Source organism: Canis lupus, chromosome 16, assembly GCF_048164855.1.
Source record: "Canis lupus baileyi chromosome 16, mCanLup2.hap1, whole genome shotgun sequence".
In the NCBI taxonomy this organism is placed as follows: domain Eukaryota; kingdom Metazoa; phylum Chordata; class Mammalia; order Carnivora; family Canidae; genus Canis; species Canis lupus.
Genome location: NC_132853.1, coordinates 33,868,224 through 33,892,808, shown reverse-complemented (window position 1 = coordinate 33,892,808; position 24,585 = coordinate 33,868,224). Strand labels below are relative to the sequence as shown.

Here is a 24,585-nt window from a genome sequence, read left to right as displayed (position 1 = left end):
AGTCATCTCATGGAGGCCTGAAACCGGGAAAATATGCTATGCTTTTTCCTGTACATACCTACAATAAAGATTAATTTATAAATTAGGCACAACAAGAGATTGACAATAATAACTAATAATAAAATAGAGCAATTATGACAACATACTATAATAAAAGCTACATGAATATGATCTCTCTTTCAAAATATCTTCCTGTACTGTAGGCACCCTGCTTCTTGTGATGATGTGGGATAATAAAATGCCCATGTGATGAGATAAGGTGAGGTGAGTGATGTAGGTATGTAACATGGCTTCAGGCTGCTATTGACCTGACGATAAGTCACAAGGAGGATCATTTGCTTCTGGACCGAAGTTGACTGCAGGTAATTAAATCTGTGGATAAAGGGAGGAGCTTGTACATGGAAATCCCAATGCAGCTTCAATGCCTGCACTTTATAGGTATAACATAGGTAGTATCTTGGGTCTTTTTTTTTTAAATGTTTATTTATTTATTTATTTATTTATTTTTCATTTATTTATGATAGTCACACAGAGAGAGAGAGGCAGAGACATAGGCAGAAGGAGAAGCAGGCTCCATGCACCGGGAGCCCGATGTGGGATTCGATCCCGGGTCTCCAGGATCGCGCCCTGGGCCAAAGGCAGGCGCTAAACCGCTGCGCCACCCAGGGATCCCTATTTATTTATTTATTTTTAAGATTTTATTTATTTATTCATGAGAGACACACAGAGAGAGAGGCAGAGACACAGGCAAGGGGCAGGTCCCAGGTCTCCAGGATCACACCCTGGGCTGAAGGCGGCGCTAAACCGTTGAGCCGCCCGGGCTGCCCTAAATGTTTATTTAAATTCTAGGTAGTGGGGTGCCTGGGTAGCTCAGTGTTTGACTGTCTTCCTTTGGCTCAGGTCGTGATTGTGGGGTCCTGGGATCAGGCCTCGCATCAGGCTCCCCGAGGGGAGCCTGTTTCTCCCTCTGCCTATGTCTCGGCCTTTCTCTCTCTGTGTCTCTCATGAATAAATAAATAAAATCTTAAAAAAAATTCTAGGTAGTTAGCAGACAGTGCAATATTGGTTTCAGGAGTAGTAGCCTGGGTCTTAAAAAAATGTTAATTTGCTCTTGCTACTGTGGATATTGAACCCCTTCTTCATTTATTGTTGGCAATCTTTGTTCTTTCAAAATGCTGTGGACTTAGATTGTGTTGCAGATTCAAAAGGTGATGGTGAGCTATTCTCTTGACCAGGGATAGGCAGTCGGTTCTGAGTCTTCCCTGGGGGCAAGTGTGGGACTCTGTACCTAAATCCTGGCCTGTGGGCTTGAGTCCTGGAGCCCAGCACTGCATGACCCCAGATCACCAGCATGCCACTGAATCAACCAGAATGACACTTAACCAGCAATTCCACAGGCAGCTGACTGTCTTTCCTCATCATTTTATTCCCCTGAGGACCCCTGTGCCACCCAGTCAGGGGTCTGTAGCCAGTGCCAGCCCAGCAGGGCTCAGTGGCCAGCAGGGAGTCTGCAGGACCGAATTCCCTCCTTCCTTCTTTCCTCTTACTCTTTCCCAAAAACTCATGTCTATCAAGTCCCAGTCCCTGGATACCTTTCCTTAATTTACTATTTATTCCATCATGTCTCATTACACCTCAGCTACAATTAGAAAAGTCACTTGGAGGTTTCTTCTCCCAGGAGATGGGTATTAAGTCTTTTCTTGTGACTTCTGGCTATTCCATCAACTCAAGAAAATTGCTGGCTCAAAGGATATTCACACTTTAAAACTCTTCTCTTTCGTTCACTTTGGAAATGAACATTTAACTTAAATCATTATATCAAAAAGAATCACGTTCACATCTTATGAAGACCTAAAAATAAAATATTATGCTTTTTTTTCCCTTTACAATTTGAGTATATATTTATCCCCTCAGGGAGCATGATTCTGAAAAAGCTCAGGGTAAATGGGATTCTTCTGAACTATGTGTTTTTCACTATGAGTTTACATGATCATCTCTGAGCTTAGATTTTAACTTAATTTGTCTCTGGCGGTCATTCGATGAGTGCCCCTAATGATCTACTCCTAGGTCTCGCTGTCAAGTAGTTAATGTTCTGCCAAGCAGCCCTTTAATTTACTAAATACTTGATATTTTCCATGTAAAAACATTTCAAGGCAAAGAACTGTTCTGCAATGCAACAGATCATACCCAATTTCTATCTGATAAACTCAGATGTATGTTGGCTGGACATTTGGTAATTGAATGTGTGAACAACTGGGTATCAGGGAATCTAGGTTTTAGGCCTGACTTTGCTGCTAACTTGGAATACACTCAGTGTCTGCACATATTTGACATACATCCTGCTACTCTCTCCACTTGGCCATGGTGGACATCGCTAATTGATCAGGGTTGCTAGAGATGAAAGCTATTTGCCCCTCTAGTGCAAAGCAATCGTTTCCTGTCCAAAATTCTGTCGTCGTGCATGATGTATAATCAATGCCCATTGTTTTGTTTTGTTTTGTTTGAAAAAGACAAAGTAACAGGATAATGCCATTTCCTCCCATGTGAGGAACTCTGAATTTCCAAGAGTCACAGTTCTGAAAGGATCTTCATGGGATGTACTTGGAACCTCAGGAAATTGGATCTGGGGCAAGTGCCAGAAGTCAGGACAGAGCTTGACAGTCTGTCAGTAATCCTGCTGGCCCAGAGACCCAGTGGGAGACACTCCCCTCTACTCTACGGAGATTCTGAAAGGACTCTAGACTAAGTTCTAAGCCTTCCAGCCTTAGGCTATTAGCAGTCCAGTCTGCCCAGGAATATGGTGGGAGACATGCCCATCTGTATCTCCAAAGCCAGGTCTGTAGACCTCAGTCTTGGGTATGGATCCTAGAACAGCCCTGGGACTTGGTTCCAGCCCCTCTCAACCAGGGTTCAGGGCTAGTTCTGCCCACCCAGGGACCTACCCAGTGACTTGACAGGAGCCTTCCCAGGGATGTGGCAGGAACCATATCCACCCATGCAGCTGCTAATAGGTAAGCTAAGGACCCAGCTGTGGACCCTAAAGTGGACCCTTGTCCCCACACCACCTTACTGAACAGGATACTGGAGTCAATGTCACCTACCCAGGGACCAAACAAGATTTATGCCTGCTTGACTGGTAACAAGACTGCCAACTGCAGAGCCCACTGCAGATATGGCCCCAACCCAGCATGACTGTGATTCCAGAGGTAATCTCATCAGCCTGGGGAACTGACAGAGGGTGGTCTTTACCTGCCAAAACGAATCTGTAAGGATTGGATGAGCTGTTTGCTCTTTCCAATGCGCAGACACCAATGCTAGACCACGTGGATCATGAAGAATCAGGCACATATAACACTATCAAAGGAAACTAATAAAACTCCAGAAATTAACCGACACATATATGGTTAACTAATATTTGACAAAGGAGCCAAGAGTAGTCAACGAGAAGCTATAATCTTTTCAGTAAATGGTGTTGAGAAAACTGGATATTGACATGCAAAAGAATGAAATTGGACCTATATCTTACACCACTTACAAAAAATAACTTGAAATGGATTAAAGACTTAAATATAAGGGGCACCCAAGGGCAGCCCAGGTGGCTCAGTGGTTTAGTGCCGCCTTCAGCCCAGGGTGTGATCCTGGAGACCCAGGATTGAGTCCCATGTAGGGCTCCCTGCATGGAGCCTGTTTCTCCCTCTGCCTGTGTCTCTGCCTCTCTCTCTCTCTCTCTCTCTATGTGTCTCTCATGAATAAATAAATAAAATATTTAAAAAAGGGGGAGGTGCCTGAGTGATTCAGTTGGTTAAATGTCCGAGTCTTGATTTTGGCTAGGGTCATGATCTCAGGGTTGTGAGACTGAGCCCCGTGTTGGCCTCCATGCTGTATATGGAGCCTGCTTAAGATTCTCTCTCTCCTACTCCCTCTGCCTTTCCCCAGTTCTCTCTTTCTTAAAAAACTACTTAAACAGAAGAATGGAAACTGTAAAACTACAAGAAAACACAGGGGAAAAAAACTCCTTGACCTTTGTCTTGGTAATTTTGGGCTATGACACCAAAGGCATATGCAACAAAAGCAAAAATAGGTAAGTGGGAATATGTATATAAACTGCTGCACAGCAAAAGAAACAATCAACAAAATGAGAAGGCAACCTATGGAATGAAAGAAAATATTTGCAAATCATACCTGATAAGGGGTTAGTATCCAAAATATACACGGAACTCCTACAACTCTGTAAAAAAACCCCAGGTAATCCAATTGAAAAATGGGTAAAGGACCTAAATAGGTATTTTTCCAAAGAAGGATGTGCAAATAGTCAATAGGTACATGAAAAGGTACTAATTGTCAGAGAAATGCAAATCAAAACCACAATGAGTTATCACCTCACACTTGTTAGAATGGCTGTGATCAAAAAGACAAGCTATTTTAACAAGTGTTGGTGAGGATGTGGATAAAAGGGAACCCTCGTGCACTGTTGGGAGTGTAAATTTGTGTGACCACTATGGAAAACAGTATGAGTTTCCTCAAAAAATTAAAACCAGAACTACTATATGATTTAGCAATTCTTCTGTGTATATATCCAAAGGAAATGTAATTTCTATTTTGAAGAGATAGCTCTACTTCTATGTTCATTGCAGCATTGTTTACAATGACCAAGATATAGAAACAATCTAAGTGTTTGTGATGAATATATGGAAAAAGAAAATGTAACACACACACACACACACACACACACACACACACATACACAGTGGGATGTTATTCAGCCATAAAAAAGAAGGAAATCCTTCCTGAGGCATTAATGCTAAATGAAGTAAATGGGGCAGCCCGGGTGGCTCAGTGGTTTAGCACCACCTTCCACCAAGGGTGTGATCCTGGAGACGCAGGATTGAGTCCCACATCGGGCTCCCTGCATGGAGCCTGCTTCTCCCTCTGCCTGTGTCTCTGCCTCTCTCTCTCTCTCTCTCTCTCTGTGTCTCTCATGAATAAATAAATAAAATCTTTAAAAAATGAAGTAACAAAACTGAACTCAGAGGAACAGAGGGTAGATTGATGGTTGCCAGGGCTGGGTAGGGGTAGGGTAGGTGGAGGAAATGGATGGAGGTGGTCCAGGGGTACAAACTTCTAGTTATAAGATAAATAAGTTCTGGGGATGTAAAGTACTGCATGGTGACTATAGACAACAATACTATATTGTATATTTGAAAGTAGCTAAGAGATTAGATCTAAATGTTCTTGCCAAACACACAAAGAAAGGAAACTGTGTGACATGATGGATATGTTAACTAACCTTATTGTGGTAATCATTTTGAAATATATACATACACGAAATCATCATGTTGTATACCTTAAAGTTATATACTGTTATATGTCAATAAAGCTGGAAAAAAGGGGAAGACAGAAGCCAAGGACCCTGAAGAAGCTACGTGAATAGATTCAATAGGATGACTGAGAAGGGGACCTGAGTGGCTCAGTAGGTTAAGCGTCTGCCTTTGGGTTAGGTCATGATCCTGGAGTCCTGGGATTGAGCTGGGTGTCAGGCTCCCTGCTCAGCAGGGAGTCTCCTTCTCCCTCTACCTCTCTCCTTGCTTGTGTTCTCTCTCTTGCTTGCATTCTCTCTCAAATAAATGAATAAAATGCTAAAAAAAATACTGGTGGCTTAGAGATCCAACACCTATGTTGAAAAGGCTGTGGAACATTTTGAGCTTGATGGAGCAGGTGGTGGAACTCAGCCTTGTGGGCCTGTGAGCAGAAGGCCAAGGATATTCAAGAGGATAAGGTGCCTGTTTTCACATTCCTTCAGAGTTTTCTGACAATGAACAGGGACACAGAGAACAGGGCTTAGCTTTCAGGGGGAAGAACTTGCAAATACAAGACAGTTGTCAGAACCCCAGCCACAGAGAGTGGGCTTGAGTGAGAGCTAGAATTGAGATGGGGAGCTAGAGAAGAGAAACTGCAATCTTGAATGAATGGAGGAACTTGGGGCTTACCCTCAGCACAGCCAGTCCCCCTGACCAGGGCAGGGATGCTAAATTTGGTATTGAGCTCTACAGGGAGGATCTGAGAAAGCTGAGGCTGCTGTCACCAACCTTGGCAAAGATGCCATAGCACTCATATCCCAGTAGGGTATGCACATAAAACCAAGGATCTGTCTGCCTTGCAAACATTTCCTGCAGTGTAGCCAGTTCTTTCAGGGTAAACTTAACAAAAGCGTCCAGTGTTGGGAGGCCAGGTGTCTTCCCCAAGCTATTTTGGAGATGCTGAAATCTGAGGATATGAAGTCTTATATATCTTGTGGGAAAAAATTCTTTGATTGATTTGGGTAGGAAATTGAGTCCAACAGGAAGTCTGGATTGTGGGTTTTTTAAGATTTTATTTATATATTCATGAGAGACACAGAAAGAGAGGTAGAGACACAGGCAGAGGGAGAAGCATACTCCTCACAGGAAGCCCAATGTGGGACTCTATCCCAGGACCCCAGAACCACGCTCTGAGCCGAAGGCAGATGCTTAACCACTGAGCCACCCAGGCATCCCTGGACTGTGGTTTTCTTTCTTCACTTGATCTTAGCCAAAAGGCCGAGAAGCGATTGTGGTTTTCTTTCTTTAGATGTCTCTTGATGTGCTCTTGAGGACTGAACAAAAATGAAGGTCTCATGCGGAAGATGGGGCAGTCTAGAAAATGTAAGCAGCTTGACATGCTCTTTTGTAATCATTGCCACTTTCCCCCCCTGTGGCCTATGTTGGAAAGGACTCTTCTTTTTTTGGACCCAGTTTGGTGCTGCCCATCTGGAGTCTGTTTGTAGTCAGATCTGCTTCCACTTGGGGATCAAGTTTCAATACCACATGTAGTTGGTGGAGTGATTCTCAATCCTGGCTGCATATTACAGTTACATGAAGAGCTTTAGAAAACAATTTTAGAGGGAGCCTGGGTGGTGCAGTTGGTTAAAAGTCCAACTCTTGGTTTTGGCTCAGGTCATGATCTCAGAGTTGTGAGATCAAGCCCTGAGTCAGGCTCCACATTCAGCATGGAGTCTGCTTAAGACTTTCTCTTCCTCTCCCTCTGCCCCTACCACCCCCACTCTCACAAATAAATAAATAAATCTTTTTTTTAAAAAACCTAGTTTTATGGTTGAAGTAATCTCTTGTTATAATCCCTTCAACTTCTATAATTTGATTAGTGAGAGCCCAGGGAACTAATTTTGAAAGAGTAATAATATAAAACATTATATTTCCTAATTATTGTCAATGAACGTTTCTTCCCTTCCCTTCCTATTGCTTTATTTTCACATCCCTTTCTTCCTAACAGGGTTTCCCTTTCAGATGTTTAGTGCATATGAAGTCCAGAAAGCCCTTAACAGGAAAGTATCAAGTTAACATAAACATTAATATAATTAATTAGTATAATAAGCAAATTAGGGGCACCTCGCTGGCTCAGTTGCTAGAGAGTGTGACTCTTGATCTCAGTGTTGTAAATTTGAACCCCATGTTGGGTGTAGAGATCACTTAAAAATAAGACCTTTTTTTAAAGGTTTTATTTATTTATTCATGAGACACACAGAGAGAGGCAGAGACACATGCAGAGAGAGAAGCAGGCTCCCTGGAGGGAGCCCGATGTGGGACATGATCCCAGGACCGGGGGATCACAACCTGAGTGGAAGGCAGATGCTCAAAAACTGAGCTACCCAGGTGTCCCAAAAATAAAATCTTTAGAAAATTATAATAAGCAAATTAGCACAGGCATTGAAAAAAATAGCTTCTGAAAAGAAAGTAAGGAGATTAGCATTTGTTCAGTAAATTGAAAATAAAAATATTAAAATGGACGTCTATACTTTTGCATCGGTTAATGTTTGGTTTTTACAAGCTTTGCATGGAGCAATTTATTTTTTAAAAAAGGGTTTAATTAATTAATTAACTAGTTAATTAATTAATTTTAGAGACAGGGAGAGAGAGAGCTCAAGTGTGAGTGGAGGGAGGAGGGGCAGAGGGAAAAGGGAGAGACAGAATCTTAAGCAGGCTCCATGCTCAGCATAGAGCCCAACTTGGGGTTTGATCTCATGACTTTGAGATCATGATCTAAGCTGCAATCAAGAGTTGGATACTTAACCCACTAAGCCACCAACCCACCCTTTATAAAAAGGTTTTATTTTTATTTTTTTTTAAAAAGATTTTATTTATTTATTCATAGACACACAGAGAGAGGCAGAGACAGAGGCAGAGGGAGAAGCAGACTCCATGCAGGGAGCCCAATGTGGTACTTGATCCCGGGTCTCCAGGATCACACCCCAGGCTGCAGGCGGCTCCAAACCGCTGTGCCACCGGGGCTGCCCTAAAAAAGGCTTTTAAAATGAGCTTTTCCTGTACTTTAATATTTAAAACAAACAAACAAACAAACAAACAAAAACCCAACACCTTGACCTATCCCACAAGTTCTGATAAGATTCATCTGTGATTGGCTGACCATTGATTTTTTTTTTTAAAGCTTCCCAGACAACTCTAATGTGTAAGAGGTTTGAAAATCCTGTGGAGAATCTCTGGGTTAGTTACTAGGCTCTGAAAACAGTGGTTAGTTTTGACAAGGGCTGGAGTTAATTATATGACAAAAAGAATGTGTTAAAGGGGGCACTGACCCCTATAGTCTGACCATCTTACTATGGTGAGGGAGTCATTCGAAACACAGCCAAACTTCTTAGAATAGACAGCTTTCTCTGTGTCCTCCCACAGCGGCTGAGTGGCTGGGAATGATTGTGGTGCAACCATTCTAGACCACACTATAGAGGAGTCTAATATAGCTAATTTATTCCCACATTTCTCCTTCTTGTTCCAAATCAACATTTAATTATCATTTTTATGGTACTTTATCAAGGAAAAATTTACATACCAAAACTGCAAACATTTTATTTATTATTATTATTTTTTAGAAGTGATAAAAGTTTATTGAACACTGCAAGGAAGCAGGAGGTAGGACAGCAAAGGAGATACTGTCTGCCACGTGTTTTGATTGTACAGCTAGATGAATTTTTACAACATGACCACTACTCAGATCAAGGAATTGAATATTTCCAACACCCAGAAATTTTCCTTGTGTCCCTTTCCAGTTCATAGTACATCCAGAAGTAACCACTCGTCTAATGAAAAATCTGTGTCATTTGAATTGGTTTTCCCCTATAGGCAAGGTGTTGTTTTCTCTAGCTGCTCAAGACTTTTTCTGTTTTTGATTTTCAAAAATTTAGTCATGGTATTTCTTAGAGTGGATTTCTTGTGGTTTATCCTGTTTGGGTTTCATTCAGCCTCTTGAACCTGCAATTTATAACTTTAATCAATTTGGGAAAATTCTTGGTAATTATCTCTTCATTTTGAACATTCAGATGTTCTCTCTTCTCTCTTTCTGAGGCTCCGATTATATATGACTTTGTCCTAGAGGTCTCTGATGCTTTTTTTCTCCCTCCTATTCCCCTATTATTTTTTCCTCTCTATGCTTCAGCTTAGATGATTTCTACTGACCTATCTTTAAGTTCCTTAATCCTGTCTTCTGCTTTGTACAATCTGCTACGAAACCCATCAAATAAGTTCCTTAACTCATATATTTTATTTTTCAGTTTGGTTATTTTTGGTTTTTATTTATTTATGGAAATTGTCCATATTTTTATCCAATTTGTTGGGTTTTATTCTAATTTATTTATAATCTATATAATAGCTATTTAAAATATATTTTCTTCTTATTCTAATGTCTCTGTCATCTGTGGGTTTGCTTGTGTTGTTTGCTTTTTCTGCTGATAATGGGACACATTATATGAAAGAATATAGTGAAATCTGGATATTTTACCCCAGAAGGGTATTGCTTTTTCCTCCATCAGGCAGCTAGGTAAAAACTGATCTCTTTTCTCTACTCAGGAGATGAGTTGGGTTTGGGCTTACTTGTTGCTCAGTTAGCTTCATCGTTGGTTTCAGGTGTCTTAACAATGGGATCTACTCCCTCTCCTCAGCAGAGTTTAGGAATATAAATACTATAAGTTCATGAAATATCCTTTCCTGATTTCTAGCCTAGCTCTTGCTCCTACACCACCATTTCCTAAGCAAAATTTCCATGGAGAGCATTGGCTGGCTGGCATAAAGAGTTTAGCATTTAGAATTTCTCCATATTACAATATGCTCTATCAGCTCACACGTGGCATTTGGCTGCTTATTTTTTTTTCTTTTTTCCCTGACAAAGTCCCTCAATCTCTGGCATCTGATCCTCTCCTGCCCTGTCTTGACTTGGTCAATGCCTCCAGGGACAAAAGTGATTAGCAGTTTTTATTGATCTAGTAAGGGCTTGTCCCTCTCTGGAATTTAATTCATTTGGACTTTTTGCATTCACAGATTTTTGAAAGTTTTAAAGAGTGTTTTCCTATTGTTATGGTAAAAACAATGGTTTTTATATCCTACCCATCCGTATTGGGAACAATTTTGGCCAAATATCGGTAGACATTCTCTTTTTCTTTACAGGCCTAAAATTAAGTATAGATTCTTGAAATAAGGCAGTGAGTGAATGGTTCAGAACTCTAAGATATAGATATTCATCATAAGTGCTTTGAAATACTTTCTTCATTTTCTGTTTAAGATAATGTTAAATAATCAGCATTTGGCAAAAGTGCATTCTCAGCTCTTTGCGGGTGTGATCTCTCATTTGAACTGTGTGTAGTATCTGCAGAGTTGGAGAGCACCCTACTCTTAGTTCATTCTATGAGGGTAACATGGAAGGAGGACAGTCCACCATCCAGTTCTGTAGACATGACTTCTTCATGTAACCTGCCTATTCTATAGTCTGGGTGATTGGCAATCATGTCATCCAATTAGAGATTTTCCTTTTCCTTTGGGTATTGGTAGTTGGTATTTCTAAATTCTCTATCAGAGATTTTACAACTTAACAAATTTGCAAAAGAAAAACTATTGAACTCAAAGGCATCCATTCACTTCCTTGTTGTAACTTACATAAATTAGTCTTCTAGTGAATATTTACCCAGTTCACAGAGGGAAGAAATACTGTCATATGGCAAAGAGCCAAGACTTCTTGAACGTCCACTATGTTGTATTTACCTACTGTCTAAATCTTAGTAGACTTTAGGTTCCTTGAAGTCAAGAGCTGGGTTTGGTTTGCTCTTAAATTCCTTATGCTTGAGTAGGGACTCAAAATATATCTATTGAGTAAGTCAATTGGCAAGAGACTAATTTTAATATGCAGAAATAGCAATACATATGAAATAGAGGATTCAACAGTTGTGTAAAACATGCAAAGTTAAAGCCCAGACAGAGGGCAGCTGTTCTTATGGGCCAAGAGGCTATATACTCTCTGTACCCCAGAAAGATTATTGTGCATGGACTTTCTGACTTGAGGACCAAATCTTATGCACAGGCATATTTCAAAAAAGATGAAACAGCTAAGATGATAACTAGCACATAATGGGAACATGTTGTAAGCTGTTATATATTTCTAGGAAACAAGCCTTAGTAACTAGAGAACCAGCCATGAATCTGAACTAAAACAGCCAAGATCCAGAAGGACACTGTGTTGTCTTAGCAGAAATCTTGGGCACATGTTTACTAAAAGAGTTCTGAATATACCAGATGCTCAGAATAAGAGCAAAATGCTTAAATAGGATAGATATGAGAAGGCCTAAATTCTTTCCTGTGATTGAACCAAGAATGATATGGCCAGAGGGGGTCATCTTATGATTTTAACAAGACAGTTGCTTGCCTCAGTGTTCCTTTTTGTCATTTCTTTGTGGTCCTTTTGCCCCTTTCCTCAGCCTTTGGGGGCACACAGATTGGAGAGGTGAGTACAAGTGATTAAAAAGCTTTCATCTATTATTTTTTTTCTTTTTTCATGCTGTAATACTTTATTTGTTATTAGTTTTACTGACATGATTTTATACATACAAAATTCAATAGAAGAAATTTATTACTGTCTGTATTTTGCCATTATTACTTGTCTTATTTTATGATTATCACCGAAATTTTTTTTTTTTTTTGTAGAGGAGGAGTGATTTATAAAAGAATCTGTCCAGGTGTCAAATATGCTAAGCATACCCTGCATTGGAGGCAGTGGAACTAGTGAACTTGGCCCAGAATGGGTGAAAATGGTGACATCTTCTGAAGAGAGATGAAAATTTTTGTGGTTTGGTGGGTCTTGGGGGTTAAGGTTAGGCACATCAATTTGTAGATTTTATAGTCCCCAGGTAATAATGTGTGTATATGTGTATACAAATGGCCCAGGGCAATTTATAAGGAGTTTTGCTTTTCAAGACAATGAAAAGCTATGCTGTTTATTTTTAAATATTTATTTATTTATCTTTAAGGAGAGAGACAGCAAGTGCACAGGGCAGGGGGAGGGGCAGAGGGAGTGGGAAAGAGAGAGAATCTGCAAATAGACTCCCCACTGAGCATGGTGCCTGACTGGGGGCTCCATCTCATGACCCCAAGATCATGACCTGAGCCCAAATCAAGAGTCAGACTCTTAACTGACTGAGCCACCCAGATGCCCCGAGGCTGTTTATTTTTTTAAGGACCTACCACAAAAAGGAAAAATTTGCAATGAATGAAGGGAAGGGAGTGGTTGAATAGTCACAGTCAATTCTGGGGATTCCTCTGTGTTGTTACCAAGGGAGTGTCAAGACATGGATCTTTCTGCCTTCAGAGGGAGTTATTTTCAGCATGGACTCCAGGCAGGAGGAGATGGCCCACCTAGGGAACATTCTCCCTATTATGGGCTGAATGCTTATGTTTTCCCAAGATTTGTGTGTTGAATCCTTAATCCTTAATGTAGTGGTATTTGGAGATAGCTTCTTGAAGAGATAATTAGATCATGAATGTGCAGTGCTCATAAAAGGAATTGGTGCCCTTATAAGAAGAGGCATGAGAGAGATGATCTCTCTCTCCTTCATATGAGGACACATCAAGAAGGCAGCTGCCTATAAGACCAGAAGAGGCTCTCCCCTAAACCTGACCATGCTGCCACCTGATCTTGGACTTCCAGCTCCTAGAACTGTGTGAAAGAAATTTCTGTCTATGATACTACCCATCCCCAGAGTAAATGATGGTGATAAAGGGCAAGCCCTACATCAGCACAAGGTCCTTGGGTTGGAGCAACTGCCAAGAGCTGCAGCATCACAGGTATGGCTGCCATATGACTGGCAGTGTGAGCTGGGGGAAAGAAGAACTTTTCCCAGTTACCAGTTAACAAAGACCCTACAGAATGGATGTTTGAGATATGTTTTTGTTTATTCAAGGTATGTCTCAAGAGCAAAAAGAATCCCTACCATTACAACATGTACTTTTCTCCATAAGCATAACTGAAAAATTTCAGTGACTCACAAAAATGATTTGTGGCTCACCCATTGAGCAATTTTTATACTGGCTGTAATAGGTCCTAAAGCAGTTTTACAAATTGCCTTTTTTTTTTTTTTTTTGGTTTTTATATAGAAGGCTTAATGGAGACCTTCAGAGTGTAGATGCTGCCAAACTTGACATTCTACCCTAAATGTATCCAGTATTTCCATCTCTGATAAGAACCAGTACTTTCTCAGCTGTCTTCATTTTTATCATTAGCACCAGCCTGCTGACTTTCTTTTGGGAGCTACTCTTCACCCAGAAACAAAACTTGAGTCACTTCATAAAGGTTACAGTATATAAGGCCACAAAGGAGAGAATGACTGAATTGTGTTGAGAATTGTGTGCAGAATTGGGGATTTGGTTAGGGTTATTCATCAGCTAAGTTGATGACTTGGTTCAGACTGCTGATCCTACAGAATATAGGACTGCAAATTTGTTTTGGAGATGCTACAAAATACTACATGCTATGGACCTTTGGTGCCATTCAAGAGATGGTCAAAACTGTGAATGCTAAATCCAAAAAGGCTTGCTGATGACAGAAGTCTTCTGTACTTAGAAACTGTAAGTACAATTGGAATAGCTGTAAAGGTAGAGGATAAGGAAGAAGCATCATTTGCCAAGAATTATCTGAAATAGAAACAAAAGGATTCGGGGCACCTGGGTGGCTCAGTGGTTGAGTGTCTGCCTTTGGTTCAGGTCATGATCCCAGGGTCTAGGATTGAGCCCCGCATGAGAATTCTCTCAGGAGCCTGATTCTCCCTCTGCCTGTGGCTCTGCTTCTCTTTGTGTGTCTCTCATGAATAAATAAATAAAATCTTAAAAAAATAAAGAAACAAAAGGATTCAGGGCGAATATGAATGCCCTTCAGCCTGCTGGTTGACAGTTACCACCAGCTTTGCAGTGTGTAGGAAATGGGAATTCAGGATGCGAACCTACTGCATGTCTTGTCACTTGTTATGTATTGACAAGCTGAGTACCCTGAGTGGTGTCCTCACAGGAACTTAGGCATTCTCAAAAAATGATTTTGTTGCCCTCACAGAATTTCACGTTAAAGAAAGTCTTCAGGTATTTTATGCAGATAACCAAGCTGGGTGAATCTGAAAGGACAGTTAGAGTCAAGATTCGGATCCTTATAAGGACAAATAAGAGGACCTCTTCTTCTCCTCTTGCCCCACAGAGTTCTGCTTCCGTGAGGTTTTTTTTTTTTTTTTTTTCCTTTCTCACCTGGGAGACTCAGCTGTTACATATGCCCTCCTAATGGCAGGCAGGGTGCAAACACTAGAAGCACTTATTTCTGTTTGTGTACTTGTTTGACTTGCTTCCAGAAATTCAAATATCCAGAGGTTTAAAGTTACACACAGTTCAAAGATTATATTACATGAGGTTCCTTTAGCAATTGTTGTTCCATTAAAAAAAATTACTACTCAATAGACTTTTAAAAAGCTTTGGCTTACCAAAAATCAATTTTGCACACCCTTTGCATGGTAAACCTTTCATATTGGGTCCAGGCCATGCTTACTCAGTGCCCTTATCTTGCCCTGGATCAGACTGGTGCTCTCCGGTTTACTTCATCTTGGCCCATGTGGGCCTCAACTCTTGATGACAATGATGTCAGCTACCTCTTCAGTGACTCTGCCCACCACCTCACCCCTCAGGGTTCAGTGTGACTCAGTGCCCCCCAATGACCCTCTTTCTGTTCAAGAGCAAGGCCTCAGCAACTCTGTAAACTCTCATCCTCTGTGCCCTGGTGCCCACGGAGCTGCTCTTGACATTGAGGTCTGAGCCTGCCTGCTGCATCTAGGTAGAGACTGCTAGTCTTGACTCTGTTTCTGGCCTCTCTGCCTGCTTCTTCAGAACAGATGATCTAGAAGGCTCCCTGCTTCTGAGAGCTCTTTGTCCTTGGCACGTTTTCCCATTTCCCTCTGTTTTACATTTTGCCTGGTCATGCATCAGCATGCTCCTTCCGCCCCAGCCTGAGTGGGGGACCCACCTGTGTGGGAGGGAGCTTAGATACCCTAAGTGACCCTCTGGATGCTTGTGGGTTCTACTTATGTTGGCTCTTTCCCGAGTGGGCACAAGACTACTCATAAGCATGCGGTGGAGGGAGGTGATAGAGCAGCTGCTCATCTGAATTCTCCCCGAGAGCCTTGACCAGGCGTCTGGCAGCACTTAATTCACTATTTCCAAATCTGAACTCTGCCGGAAATGTGAAAGTGAATGGAATTCTGCACCAGGGAGGATGTCCATTCTCATTTCATTCACATGTTTGGATATTCAGTTTTATCTAAGGCTTGGTATGAAGTCAACTCTTCAAATCTTGGGAGAATTACTACCCATGATTTGGTGTGTGTGTGTGCGTGTGTGTGTGTGTTGGAGATTTATTTCCTATACCTGAGATTTCAGATCATCTTCTTTCCTACTGAATTATCCTGCTTGTGCCCTGACTGCAAAAAAGGGGGGAAATAAGGTTCTGACTTCTCCCTTGGGGAGGTGGTGGTCCTATGGTAGAAACTTGATTCTAAGCCCAGGAAGGCTATTCAAACAGTACTGGGTGCCAGAAATTATGAAAAGTGTCCTTGGTACTCACTGTTTGGGGTGTCAGATCTATTCTGCCCTGCAACACTGATTTTGAAATGGAGATGGAGATAATGCTTTTCACCCCTATGAGTGCCTTGGACTCCTGTCATCTTACATAGAGTTATTATCATAATCTAAAAAACTACTAGATAAAAGAAAAAGAGCCTACCTACAAAGGAGTCCTACTATGTTAAGAGAGTATTTTTATTTTTATTAAAAAAGTACATGCCCATGATTTTAAAAAGTCAAGCAGTGCTAAAAGATTTATCTAAAAAAGACTTGGCTGCCCCTTTCTTAACAGCCCTCCTGCACATTTTCAGAAGCAATGTCTTTGAACTTGTAATCTTCTTTTCTTCCCATATTTGCCTCCATATTTCCAAATATGGATATATCTCTCTCTCTTGATTAATCACATTTAGACATTATTTATTGCCTTCCTATGATGGGGAAGTGAGAATTTTAGATCCCTATTACTCCTTTCTCTCTTTTGACACTTCCAATATAATGAGAGCACCATACATTATAGCTATAGTGAAGTCCATATTTACTGTTTTTATTTTTATTTTTTTGAAGATTTTATTTATTCATGAGACACAGAGAGAGAGAGAGAGAGAGAGAGAGAGAGACAGGCAGAGGTAGAAGCAGGCTCCATGAAGGGAACCCAATGCGGGACTCAATCCCGGGACTCCAGGATCACGCCCTGAGCCAAAGGCAGCACTAAACTGCTGAGCCACCCAGGCATCCCCCCATATATTTACTGTTTTTAGTATAACTTTACTATTGCCCACTTCTGGATTAAGAATACACTATTTTATTTTCTACTTGGACAAGTTATTTTTCCCTAGAGTTAATAGTTAGCTCATTATTTTTTTTTCTTCCTTCACCTCCTAGGATCTCCAGCTGAATCTTCTCACATCTTCCCATAGATCAATGAAATTCAACTCAATTTTCTATGCACACATTTGCCAGAGAAATCTATCAGTTAAAAATTTAACAATTTTGGGGTTTGCTCTTCTGGAGCTTTCTTCCCTTGTTTCAATCATAACTATCTGTTTCCTGGATGATTTCCCATTCTGGACATTCCTTTGCCTTTCTTCTATGTTGAATCTCTTTTATTTCCTGGGTCCTGTGTTCTGTTTTGTTTTGTTTTGGTTAACTCTGTTATTTTGGTGAGATAAATTCTCCTATAGTATTCTGAGAAAAGTGAATATGTGAAATAAATTGTATGAGGCTCTGCTTACCTTATTCTACCTTCAAAATGGATTGATAATTTAAATGGGTATAGAATGAATCCATTTTACTCATTTACAGGTATTCTATTTTCTTAGCTTCTAGAATTGTGGTTTAAAAATCTGATGCCATTCTCATTCTTAATTTTTTTTTTGTATGTGACTTTTTTTTCCTCTCTGGAAGCTTTTAAGATATTTTGAGATCTTCCCTTTATCCATGGTGTTCTGAAATTTCACAAATGATGTGCTTTTTATTTATTAAGTGTAATACACTTGGTAGGCTCTTTTAATCAAAACAGTTGTAGCCTTCAGTCCTAGAAAATCTATTTGTAGTATTTCTTTGAAATAGTCTTCACCATAGTTTTTTTCTGTTCTTTCTTTTTGGAATTCCTACTAGGCAGATATTAGGCCTCTTGGACTGATCCTCTACTTTTATTGTCTTTCCTTTCCTACTGTCCATCTCTTCATCCTGTCTGTTAAATATTTCTTTTAAAGATTTTATTTATTTATTCATGATAGACAGACAGAGAGAGAGAGAGAGAGGGAGAGAGAGAGAGGCAGAGAAACAGGCAGAGGGAGAAGCAGGTTCCATGCCAGGAGCCCGATGTGGGACTCAATCCCGGGACCCCAGGATCACACCCCGGGCCAAAGGCAGGTGTCAAACCTCTGAGCCACCCAGGGGTCCCCCTGTCTGCTAAATATTTTAAGGAAAGTAGGCATAATATTTAAATTTTAAGAGCTTATTTTTGGTCTCTGATTATTTTCTTTAAGAAAATAGCATACTATCTTTCTTCATTCCCTGAAGTCAATAATTATAACTTTCTTGAATATTTTTGCTTTGTTTCTTATTGCTTTTCTTTTCTTTTTCTAACTTCTTTCTTCCTCTTTGCTTTTGTTTCTGTCTTTCAAGTTTCCAGCTGGCTATGAATGTCTGGCATCCTTTCATATTTAAGAACAAGGCACTTAAAAGGTAATTAGGCTTGGTCTGATTTTGTTGACTTCTTTGATTTTTCACGTAGGAAATTTTGTTGGCCAGCCAGATTGACCCCAAATGTCATTATTTGTAGGTCTTCTTTTTCTTCCCTCAAGACTGTTTATTTTCTTAAATCTTCTTGAGTAGTATAAAATTAGACAACAGTGTTTTGAAGCTGGAATAAGGGATAAGTTTGCAGATCTCACCCTTAGAATACAATGCCCAGTTAATTCTTCCTGATTTGAATTTAGTGTCTCATGCATACCTTCCTCTGTGCCTGATGTTCCTGAAATGGAGCCAGTTTAATTCCATTCATCCAGAGAATCTATATATATTTCTCAGTGGGGTGAGGAAGGCTAACTGCTTTGTAGCACACAGTGATGGTTTTACTCTTGCCTTGCTGGTACTTGGTGACTCCAGTTTCTTAGTCTTTCTTGGGCGCTTTAGGTAAATTAGTTCTCTCCTCATTGGTTTCTCTCTTTGAAGATTTGGGTTTTACTTTGTTCTGCCCCACTAAGAGCATTCCTCTTTCTGCTTCTGGATTCATCTGTTGTGGTTCTGCTTTACAGATGTCTTCTAGTCTCATAAAAATGGGACTTGTTCATGTTCTTTTTTCTGTTCTTGTTCTATAGTGTTTTCCAATGAGAGGCTCCGTTTATGAACATAAGGGCATTATGTGTTGGAAAATGTATGTGTGTTACCTAAATTTATCCTGACAAAATCTTTAGAACTAGGGTGACCATATAATCTCTTATCTGAACTGGGACACTTTAAAATTTGGTTGGAAGAGGGAAGAAGTTTCCATGCTGAGACAACAGGTGTAAACTTGGACTGTGCTGAGAAAACTGGAATATACGATTACCCTATATAGAACTCAAACTTTCCTTTAATCTCTAGAGTACCAACTTTATCATATACATTTATTTAAATAAATACACACACAAATGTGTGTGTGTATATATATATATACATATATATGTATATATATATATTTTAACAAAAGTATCTCCCTTTAAAATTTATTCTTTAGTGTAGTGTGTAATGTCCTTCATCTTGGCTTCTGGCATGAATCCATAAGGACTGGACTAGACAGTGACCTGAAAGACAGCCATTATGTTGTACTCAAAATTGCCCCTTATTTCCTGACTTACTATTCTCTTTAGTCCAGACTTGCTCACTTCAACTCCTTCTTCCCTTGGAATGGATTATGGCTCAGGAGACTCCCTAGTGCTTCTTGCAAACTGATCCTTGGAAGGTTTGCCCCACCAACCTTCCTCTCATGCCCAGAGATGTTTGAAACATAATGAATACAGTTTGGGATTTTAAGCCTGGAATTCTATGAGTGTCATGTTGTACTGCTGCCTTGGGATTTGAGGGGAAAAAAGGGATGGCAACAAGTTGAATTCACAAGTAGTCCTCTTGGGAAGTTTATGCCAAGCAGCAGATATAAGTCATAACCCCATTACCCTGGTGTGTGAGTGTGTGCACACACATGTCATTATATTGGGACCTTGAAGCTCCTCTTTCTTTTTTCTTTTAAAGATTTTATTTATTTATGAGAGACACAGAGATAGAGAGAGGCAGAGACACAGGCAGAGGGAGAAGCAGGCTCCATTCAGGGAGCCTGATGTGGGACTCGATCTCGAGTCTCCAGGATCATGCCCTGGGCCAAAGGCGGCGCTAAACCGCTGAGCCACCCGGGCTGTCCTCCTCTTTTATGTTTAGCTCCCAGGCCCATATCATCACTTCTCAATTCAATATAATTCAGTTTATTTAATTCAGGTGCATTTCAACATACATCAGTGCCCACTTAGTATCAGATACCAGGTGGGGACTAAGCACATGAAGGTGAATTCTTGCTATCAGGGATGCTATAGTCTAGTTGGGTGTAGATGTAAGAGGGTCAGTATTTTTGGGAGACCTTCCTTAGAGGTAGTTCCTTTCATATAGACAGAGGAAGAAGAAAGACTCTCTTCTGGTGTAGGAGGAAAGAATTTGAGGGTAGAGAGAAGAAATACCAGAGGGGTTTGGGGAAAACCTAGTGTAGGAAATGTCTTCCTTATTCTACATTCTCAAGTCATAGCTTGAGAAAATTTTAAGACCTTTAAAGGTGTTCCACTTTCACTGTGGTGCCTGATAACATGGTGCTGATTAGGGGAATAATGTAGATTATAAATGGCTGGGGAAGTGTCCATAGCTGGGCCTGAGACAGTTTCCAGTTTTCCAGGGTCCATGCATAATGTCCAAGGAATCAGAGGTTCCTGAGTGTTTCAGAGTTGGTGGAGGGGGGCATGCAAATGTTAGAGAAGTGATAGGTTGAGAAGGCCTGTTACTGGGGCAGGGAGACCATATCCTCAGTTATAGATGCCATCAGCCTGCCCCAAATGAACAGGACAGAATTAGTTACATGGTGGTAGATGCCAGCACAGTACTCAGTGGCCAGACCAGGTCAGCCATTACTAAGAGTATCCCATTCATCATAGTTATGGTTGGATCAATACCTAAGCTGGAGATAGGAGATAAGCCATGAGCTGATAGAGTACCCATTAGTCAATGGCCTAGAGCAGGAGTACAGAGGAATGGGTTGGAGAACACAGAAGTCACACGAAGTGAGGTATTGGATAGGAGAAGTACACAGCCTCAAAACAGAGTTGGTTTGGGAGTGAATGTAGGTCTGTGGGATTGTGACCAGAAGTATCCCCTCTGCTCCCACAATTGGATGTTGTTTTAGTTTCCCCCTTTATTTTTTTTAAAGTAGTTTCCATGCACAGCATGGAGCCCAATGTGAGGCCTGAATCCATGACCCTGACACCAAAACCTGAACTGAAATCAGGAGTCGGATGCTTAACTGGCTGAGCCACCCAGAAGCCCATGTTTTAGTCTCCTATTATTGCTGTACACAATAACTACAAACTTAGTGTATTGTCTTAAAAGTCTGGAGGTCAGAAGTTCAAAATGGATCTCACTGGGCTGAAATCAATATGTTGACAGGGTTGTGTTCCTTCTGGAGTTTCTAGGGGAGAATCACATTTCTTGCCATTTCCAGCTTCTAGTGATGATGCAATTTTGGCTTGCCACTCCTGCCTCCATCTTTAAAGCCAGGAACATAAGGCCAAATATTTCTCATGATGCCATCTCTCTGGTCTCTCTTCTGCCTCCCTCTTATACTTACCCTCATGATTATACTAGCTAATCCAGGATCATCTCCCTATCTTAAGGTCAGCTGATTAGCAACTTTAATTCTATCTGCAACCTTTACTTCCATTTGCCATGAAACCTAAAATATTGATAAGTTCTGGGACTTGAACATGGGTATTCTTGTGGGAAGGCATTGTTCTACCTACTGCAGATGTTTCCCCACAAGGCCACACTGTGGCCTTTACATGTGATTGTAAAGTAGCAGGCACCTGTCTGGCTGATGGCTTTAAGGAAGGGGTTGGCAATTTAGCTGTATTTTGAAGAAAAGATAGAGGTTAGCGAAGTAAAGAGAGTGAATTCCAGATAAGGAAGAAATGTGAGTAAAGGATCAGAGTTGGGAATGTGAAGAAGGAATGCAAGAAGTTTGATGACAGCAGAAGGTGCCTATGAGCGAAGAGAGAGAGAGGTGAGATTGGAAAGGATGGTAAGAGACAACCGTTCCATGCCTTGAAGTTTAGACAGAAGGCACTGGAGAGACATTGAAAGCTTTCATGGGATCAGATAAGAAAAGATCACAAAAATATGTAAAGATATATGGTCATTAAATCGTTTGATTCCCCTCACTCAGGCAATCTTTGATTTTATGCTCTTGAGTTTTATTGGAATTGTCCAATAAGATTCACTGCATGATTTACCAAAATGTAGTTGAAGAAGTTCATTTTGTAGTTTCCCAAAGATATGGATCCATGTGATAAATGTTCCTTGTGTGGAGTGCCAAAGTCTGTCTCTTGACATTTATATGTTTTCTAACTCAGGCATCATGAACTGTATCAGCTAGTGATTTTTTGTTTGTGTTTGTTTGGCTTCCATGAAGCTCACAGAGAAATACTAAATTGCTAAGTGCCTTATTTCTCTCATACATTTATATATATTTTTAATTCCATCTGCAAGAATTGGTGGCCTCCAATTTTTCTTCTATGTCTCTGTGAGGGATAATGCTGTTAACCCCAAATATCATGAGGTTAAGCACATTGGATATTTCTGTCTTTCTTGCATACAATATTCCTGATTCCAAGTATTCCTGATTCCAAATACCTCCAAATGGTGAGTTTAGGAACCCAGGATGCTTCCTTTTTGACACTCCACCCTGATGAAGGCCTAAGAGTGCTCTGGATTTTAGTGGCAGTTGAGGAAGAGATGGGGGATTGTGTATGGGTGGCAATGTGCATGTAACTTCTGCTTATTTTCCATGGACCAACCTCTGTTGTTATGGACTGAATGTTTGTGTCCCCACAAAATCCATGTGTAGATGTGAAGGTCATAGGAGGTGGGGCCTTTGGGATTTAATTAGGATTAGATGAGGTCATGAGGGTGAGGTCCTTATGATGGCATTCATCAGCGTCCTTATAAGAAGAGATCAGAGCATCCCCCCTCTCTCCCCACCATGTGATGATACAACAAAAAGACAGTGGCTGCATACCAGGGAGAGAGCTTTCACCAGAAAGAGATTGGAACCAAATCAGACAGCACCTTGATCTTTGACTTCCTAGCTGATCCAAAACTGGGAGAAATAAATTTAATTGTTCTGTTGTTTAAGCCACCTATTTAATGGCATTTTGTTATAACATCCTGAGCTGACTGACTATCCTCTGGTTACCAGGTACCTATTTTGTCCTCACACGTGGAAGATACTCCAAAGCCTTATCTAGTCACATCCTCAAACTCCAAGTGCAGGATCTCTGGCTGATGATATGCACTTGTCTCCATTAGATCTGCATGTGGCTCCTATGGACATATGAAGATAAACTGAAAAGATGATTGTCCCCTTTGCAAATTCCAACATTCTATGCACAGCAGGGACTGGATAACTCACAAAGAACTCCCATTCATGAAATGGAAAGGTGGGAACTGCATATGGCTGGTCCAGAGCAAGAAGGAGATTTTGTCAGGCAGGTGGGGTGAGGCCCCTCTGTCTAGCAGTAGGAAGTTTTTCGAATTGACCTGACTCTGATTTGAGTGAAGAATTGCCTTGTTCATTGTGCTCTATGACTACTATTCTCCCCTCTGTGAGGGTCTACCAAGTCCCTTTCCTCCACAGCCCCCTGAAGTAGGCTTTAGGAGGATACCCCTTCTTGGGGACTGTAGAGCTTTCCTGGTCTGGTACCAAATCAAACAAATCTGGGCAGTCACAGACTTCTTTGGGGGAAAAAAAATCTCAGAAGCTTAATTCTCTTCTTGTCTCTTTGCTTCCACGTTGTCCTAAGTACTAGGAACCATCCTCTAAATCCCTTCTAGCCACAATTCTCCAATTTGGCTTATTTCTTTGTATCCTTGTTTCATTTGGATGACATCTGCAAAAATATGCTTTAGTGGGAAGATGCCTCTCCTTAATCTAACCTTTATCCCAGGGCAGGGTCTTGCTCTAGAAGGCAACCTATAGAATGGGAGAAGATATTTGCAAATGACATATCAGATAAAGGCCTACTATCCAAAATCTATAAAGAACTCTTCAAACTCAACACACAAAAACCAAAAAAATCCAGTCAAGAAATGGGCAGAAGACATGAACAGATATTTCTCCAAAGGAGACATACAAATGACTAACAGACACATGAAAAAACACTCAACGTCACTCATCATCAGGGAAATACAAATTGAAACCACAATGAAATATCACCTCATAACCAGTCAGAATGGCTAAAATGAACAACTCAGGAAATGACAGATGTTGGCGAGATGCAGAAAAAGGTGAACCCTCTTGCACTATTGGTGGGAATGCAAGCTGATGCAGCCACTCTGGAAAACAGCATAGAGGTTCCTCAAAAAGGTAAAAATAGAAATACCCTATGACCTAGCAATTACACTAGTAAGTATTTATTCAAAGGATACAAAAATATTGATTTGAAGGGGTACATGCACCCCAATGTTTATAGCAAAAATATCCACAATAGCCAAACAATAGTAAGAGCCCAGATGCCCATTGAAAGATGAATGGATAAAGAAGACGTGTATATATACAATAGGATATTGCTCAGCCATCAAAAAGAATGAAATCTTGCCATTTGCAATGATGTGAATGGAACTGGAGGGTATTATGCTGAGTGAAATAAGCCAATCGGAGAAAGACAATTATATAGTTTCACTCATTTGAGGAATTTAAGAAACAAAACAGACAAACATAGGAGAATGGAGGAAAACATAAAATAAAAATAATAACAGAGAAAGAGGCAAACCATAATAGGCCCATGACTATAGGGAACAGAGGGTTGCTGGAGGGGAGGTGGTGGTGGGATGGAGTAAT

The 24,585-nt window shown here is 40.6% G+C and overlaps 1 long non-coding RNA gene across 1 annotated transcript in view; it reads left to right on the top strand.

Annotated features, from left to right (window-relative positions):
• The window catches only part of LOC140607494 (uncharacterized), a 122,368-nt gene that overhangs the window by 87,367 nt on the left and 10,416 nt on the right, over window positions 1–24,585 (top strand). The window lies entirely within an intron of this gene.